Consider the following 6,604-nt stretch of genomic DNA (forward strand, 5'->3'; position numbering starts at 1 on the left):
AAAAAAAAAATGTTCATTCTGATAAAATGGGCAGTTCATCTCGCGCTATATTTTTGCCTTTTTTTTTTTTTTTTTTTTTCCTGTTTGTCAATGCACATCCGTTTACAGTATATGCGTAGATGTAGATAAAGATGGCATAATTGTGTTTTGTTACAGAAGTTTTCATATATTATCTCCATAAGTTTTTCAATTGATAAAATGATTTATTTACTTTTCGTCAGATCCAGACACTAATTTAATAAACAGAAAATTAGCTGTTATCCTTTTAGAGCAACTGAATACAATGATTGTGTTCATATCCGTGTGTTCTGAGGAACTGAAGTTGTTGAACATTTTTTTTAGAAGCATGTAGTTGACAGAAAAAATATATATGTAAATATATTCATATACATAAATAAGTATAGATATATTTTTTCCGATGTTTCTTTGCCGGGGGATTCAGTAAATCGAATAATTGGAAATTTGCTTATTAATTTTGAAGATATTTTTACTACCGGATTATTTGTAAAAAGAAAGAAAAAAAAGTAATAGAAAAGAAAGTCCAATACTTGGGGCAGTCACACTTATAATAAGAGCAGTCTATCGTTATTCAAAACCTTGTCTAATCCCCGGGACAGAGATGATGTAGAGATGACGTGCTTAAGTGAGGTCCCGTTTTCCTTCGAAACACTTTCCACTCCTTTTAACATGATCTATTAGCTATTGTGAGGTTCTTAGGCCTAAGGACTTCCATGTGCTTTTGGTCATCGAACCAACGCAATTGAGATTGGCTTCGCCCAAGCCTTCTATATATGGCCCGGCCTGTGTCAGCTATTTATGGCTGTCTCAATTTATTTTCTGACACTCGGTGCTTTCTGTGGTGGCGGGATTGCCAGCAGGCGCTCCTGTCGCCACGATGTAAGCATACCGCGTAATCTCTACCAGCACGGCGGCTGTTGTGGGCGGTCCCTGTCTCAGAAATAGTGTGTGCTCACAATTCTGTAAGTAGTGTACCAGAGTGGTGTTCGGCTCGCCACAATGCAAGCAACACCTCTCTTTATGGTCTATTGTCTTATTATTATGATTCTGTGAAGAATGACTTCGGTACCTCTGTTAATTACTTCAGAGAGTGCCAGTGGCTTATAGCCTGTGGCGTCTGAGTACCAGCTGGTCGCGGGGGAGGATCTCGTTTCTCTCTGTGAAGCTGTCGGAGGAAGGCACGAGCTGCCGCATTACACTTCTCCTTTAAGATTTTTCGGCTCGGTTGTATGATCATGGGGTTTGGGGGCATACCCCTGCCAATATCGGCTAGTTTGTCAGCAAGCTCGTTACCTCTGATGCCAATGTGGCTGAGGACCCAATTAATGATTATTATTCTACCACGAGCAAGAATTCTCTGCGATATGGTAAGCACAGTGGTCAGGTGGTAGATGTTGTCTTTGGGTGAGCTGTGTTGAAGACAGTCAGTAGCTGCCCTGGAGTCTGTATGTATGACCACGTGTCCTTCCCTCAAGGACGCGTGGGCTAGGGCTCCCATGATCGCAACTGCCTCTGCCTGTAGCGAGGAGGCGTTGTCTGTTACCCTCATGGATTTTGTGGCATCCCTTGCTGCAAAGCCGGCGCCTGCAGTGTGGCTCAAGGGATCGACTGAGCCACCCGTGAAGTATGTTCTACTACCCAGAGGAGTGATGGCTTCAATGACCCTATCGGCTTCTGCTTTTAGACTAGGCATGGGGTATTGGTTCTTTCCCCTTGACAGGCTCATAACAGAGAACTCTGTCAAGGTTTGTGCCCACGGCGGGGCTTCGTTAAAGTCAGGGTGGGGGGAGTCCATGCCCTAGGCAAGTAGCTGTTTTTTGAGCTGTCTCAGGCTTGTGTTCCTGGGAGCTTGGATGATCTTTGAAAGGAAATGTGCTACCATTAGATCAATTCGTGAGGTTTGCCACCATGAGGAGGTTGAGGACCTTCCTCCACCTTGGGGCACCCAGAATGATCCAATTTCGTTTTGAACTGACTCTAATCTGTCTCTATTTTATTTTTTATTTTTTGGCAATCAGAACGATAAAGACATTGTCCACAATGGGCTGAACGGCATGTACATAGAATGCTCTATGTGTCAGGCTCCTATGTGTCTTCCAGACATTGCTCTCGTGGCAGTCTTGTGTTGGTTTCTGTCCTACAACACTTCTTAGATACAATGTCCAGACAACGCTCAACTTTACCTAGGCAGTGTGGTCCAGTGGAGGTGATTGCCAGATTGTCTGCATAGGAGATAATTTTTCATCCCACTGGGAGGTGTATGTTAGGGATACAGGACATTAGGGTGTTGTATAGGGCTGGACTGAGAACCCTACCCAGTGGCGTTCCATCTTCTAGTGGCATGTGCTGTGATAGATGAACTTGGAATCTGACTCTTGCTGTTCTGTTCCTAAAATAGTCACCTATCCAAGCCAAGAGCTTTCTTCTGATTCCCTTCTGGATCAGGGTCTCCTGAATGGCAAGGGGACTTGCTAATTCAAAAGCCTTCTCCAGGTCTAGGAATGCTACCACAGCTGTGCCCGTGCTGATTGTGCCTAAGAGCGCGGCTATGCTGTGTGCTGTGCTCATGCCCCTTGTGGACCCATAGAGGTGTTCCTGTAGGGGTCCCATTTTCCATTGGAATCATTTTAATACCATCCTCTCATCTATCTTGGCCAGCCAGCTAAGGAGAGAAATGGGGCGGTACTTCTCTTGCTCCTTTAGTTCTGGGGTAGAGTGAAAGTTTCCCAGGACTTGTTGCAGGAGTGCAAGCTCACCTGCCAGCCCTAGGTGGGAAAAGATATGAAATCCCATCAGAACCCGGGGCTGAGCGAAAACTGTTTTTGTAGGTTTTTCTTAGTTCCCTCAGAGAAAAGATAACATCTGAGCTATCGGGTTAAGCTGCCCTCTCTCTGATATGAGCAAGTCTGCCTGGTTGTAGGCATTCTTGGCTTGCCCTCTGTTCGGCTGCCAGACTGTTGATGCTTGTTCTCGTGTCTGTTTGCCTCTGATTGAGGGTCGTGATGTGTGCACCTCGGGGCTGAGCGGCTGGTAGCTCACCTGACCCACTGCCATAGCTTTGTAAAGGTGGTTTGGTGGTCGAAGGACTCATACTACCCCAGCCACTTTTCCTGCCTGACTCTGTTGGCAGTTTCCTTGGCATCCCTGGCAGCTAGGGTTGTAAGGGATTACTTGCCTTCGGAATTGTTTTCTGCACATGATCACCTCCTTAATCTCGTCATTAAAGTACAAGGCGTCTATGTGACTCCTGAACCCAGGCTGAGTTTTAGATATGGTCTGTGAGGCTACTTGATTTATGGTATTGATAAGTCTGGCTTCCACAATTTAACTTTGTGGGGGTTTATTGCATCTGATACAGTGGGCCAAGGCATTCTGAAACGCCTGCCAGTTGGCCTTGTCTGTTTTCCATCTTGGACTTAGTTGTGGCATTTGGACTGGGCCAGCATCCATGAGGGTAGTTACAGAGCCATAATGGTCACTTGTGGCAGTCTCATCGACATCTGATTCTCTCCATCAGAGTTGCAGAGGCCAAGGTGAGGTCTAGGACCCCTCCTCTGACATGCGTTAGCTCTTAGGTATTGAGAAGAGAGATTTCAGGGAATGTCTCAAGCACATTGGCTATGTGATAGCCAGCCACAAACGGTGTCCAGCAGGGAGCCAGGATGGTGTGTTGTGCATTAATATCTCCCCCTACGATCACTTGGTTTTGTGCTGCAGTAGCACAGACCTGGATGATGTCTAAACTCATACAGAATGGCCTGCTGTACACATTGTACAGTTTGAGTAAGGCCCCGCCAGTTGAATCTCAACAGCAAGAGATTCAACATTGTTTACTCAGTGCGGTCCATCGGCTATTGCGGAGCAGGTGATTGTTGAACTGACCAGGGTGATCAAGCCTCTTTTGTCAGCTGTGCATGGCAACATGAAGACATGATACCCTGAGCAAACAGTCTCCACTGTTAATGTCTCCTGGAGCATGACAATGTCAGTGTTCCTTGATCGCACTATTACGTGGAGGATGGCATTCCTTGTATAGGAGCCATTGATATTCCACTGTAGTATGCTTAGATTGTATCATGATGTTACTTAGTAATAGTTAAATCAGAGACGTCATTATAATTGGATTGAGATGTGTCAGAATCTGACAATCCATTGTGAAGTCCTCACTGATTGAGGGATCTTCGTCTGTTTTTGGGCTATTTGTCAGGCTATCCCTGGGTCCACTTGGGGGTGGGGGCCTTTGGTAGCTCTGACTTGTTAGTTTGGCTTTTCTCACTTCAAATTTTGTCTGTATCATTTTTTTTCTTTGCTGGTTTTGCCTGGGTAATGTCAGCATGTTCTGGCACTGGCTTCACAGATTCAGCTTGGTTAGGCTCTGCCTGTGAGGGCATGGCTGGGGTTGGAGTGGGGAGGTGAGTCTCATCCTGGGGTGAGGGTGAGGCTGGTTTGACTCTATCCAGCTTCCTTCCTCTCAGGACTACAACAGTCTGGGTCATTGCCGTCATGGCGACCGTGACTGCTTTCTCTGCCTCTTAACTCGACCCCCCCCCCCCAAAGCTGTTGCTACTACAGTGACTACAGCAGTCAACAGGATAGTCATATCTTCCTCACCAAAGAGGAGGTTATCGTCTCTTGGAGAGGCTTTTGCAGTGCTCTTTGAACCTCTGGCTCTTTTTTTGCACTTTTAGTATAGCCAGAAACTCGTCTGGGGAGCAGCTTCCTTCCTCATAGGAGGTCGGGAAGCCTTTTATTTTTTGCTCTGTCCCCAGACATAGGTGCCTGGGGGAGCAGGAACAAAGTCTGGTCGCATTTTAGCAACCTCTTGTCGCCTGAGGATCTCCTCTTTCCTGAGAGAGCAAGCCAGGCTCCAGGCATGATGCCTTTTGGCACAGTTGGGACACTTGGCTGTTGTGTCCTGTTGTTCTTCCTTGTATGCCTTAATGCACACCTCAGTGATATGTGCCTTGCTGCAGACACCACATTTGGCCTTGGCCGTGCAGCTAGCCTGGTGGTGACCATATCTTTGACACTTGTAATGTCGAAGTGGCACATAAGTTCTAAAGTTAAAGGTGTCCCAGTTACCCAGATCAAGGGTAGTGGTTGAGTCTTCCCTTTCGACATTTGGGAAGCCTCCACGACCTGTGACCAGTTCCACATCACACAAAACTGAAGTCAAGTAGCACCATCTTGACTCTCCTATCGTCGGGATTCAGTGGTGAGAAACACTTTCCTTCCATCTTTAAGCTCCTTTCGATTCCTGCAGGAAATTCAGGGTAGCCTGGTCTTTGAGCACAATAATCATGCACTGGTCCTTCCACCTACAAGATAGGCATCATTGTTTGGAACCCTTGGCTCACCCCTCTAAAATAGCCACCCAAAGGCTGTTTCACCTCAGTGAGGGAAGGGAGGTCTTGCACCTTTTCCAGGCGGATCCCTCATCTCTCTGAAACAGCCACCCAAAGGCTGTTTCACCTCAGTGAGGGAAGGGAGGTCTTGCACCTTTTCCAGGCGGTTCCCTCATCCCTCTGAAACAGCCACCCAAAGGCTGTTTCACCTCATTGAGGGAAGAGAGGTCCTGTACCTTTTCAAGGCGGTTCCTTCTTCCCTCTGAAACAGCCACCCAACGCTATTTCACCACAGTGAGGGAAGAGAGGTCCTGCAACTTTTCAAGGCGGTTCCTGCATCTCCCCGAAACGGCCACCCAAAGGCTGTTTCACCTCAATGAGGGAGGAGAGGAAATGTACCTTTCAAGGAGGTTCCAGTGGCAGGACTGGTCATCGAATCATTTCTTAGTTCCCTCAGAGAAAAGATAACATCTGAGCTATTGGGTTCAGCTGCCCTCTCTCTGATATGAGCAAGTCTGCCTGGTTGTAGGCATTCTTGGCTTGACCTTGATAGCAACGTGCTGGAGGGAGAAATATTTCTTCCAACAATTTCAAAATATATGTCTAAACTGAAATACCCCTTCTTTTTCAGCGAGTTCACCAACAGCATGCAAGAAAATCCACCCACTGAATATTGGTCACGTGGTCACTAGATATGTCGTCTGTCACATCTAAGAATTAAATAATGATAGATAATCAGAACATAAAATATGGTGTACAGGGCACTATCATGTATAAACATTTATATTTATTAAAATTCGAACTAAGTCTAAGAGCAAATTAAAAAAGGATAATCACATTTACACCTGTTATTTCTCACACACTGCTGGGCGAACGGGAAGCGATGTTGGCTCTTTGATAATGTTCTGTGATGAATCCCATCTGCATGTAGTCATTTTGCGGCTTGTTAGCGGGAGTCGCAGGTCTTTATATGAATTTTAGCTGCCTTGGTGAAGGGTAACGAGGGCGGTCGTTCAGGGTGCCCTCCTCCTCACACCTTATTCACCTGTATACCATCGAGCGGGAGATACCCGGCTCTCTGGTTACTTCACTGGATAAGAAATCACTTTCCCTTATCCCAATGATGCGTCCTCTATTTGCAATTTCGGATTGCCTTGCGTCCATCTTGAAAAAAGTGTCAGCTTGGCAGCCTCGTTTTCACCTCTGATTTCCCTTATGTCATCATGACGTCATATACAATC

At 46.2% G+C, this 6,604-nt stretch overlaps 1 long non-coding RNA gene across 1 annotated transcript in view; it reads left to right on the forward strand.

Annotated features, from left to right (window-relative positions):
* Positions 1-6,057, forward strand: part of LOC125038513 — a 23,494-nt gene extending 17,437 nt beyond the window's left edge. Inside the window, exon 3 of the long non-coding RNA XR_007116060.1 lies at positions 5,995-6,057. This is a non-coding gene — a long non-coding RNA (uncharacterized LOC125038513). The remainder of the gene's footprint in view (positions 1-5,994) is intronic.
* Positions 6,058-6,604: the final 547 nt, after the last annotated feature.

Source organism: Penaeus chinensis, chromosome 25 (genome assembly GCF_019202785.1).
Source record: "Penaeus chinensis breed Huanghai No. 1 chromosome 25, ASM1920278v2, whole genome shotgun sequence".
NCBI classification, from domain to species: domain Eukaryota; kingdom Metazoa; phylum Arthropoda; class Malacostraca; order Decapoda; family Penaeidae; genus Penaeus; species Penaeus chinensis.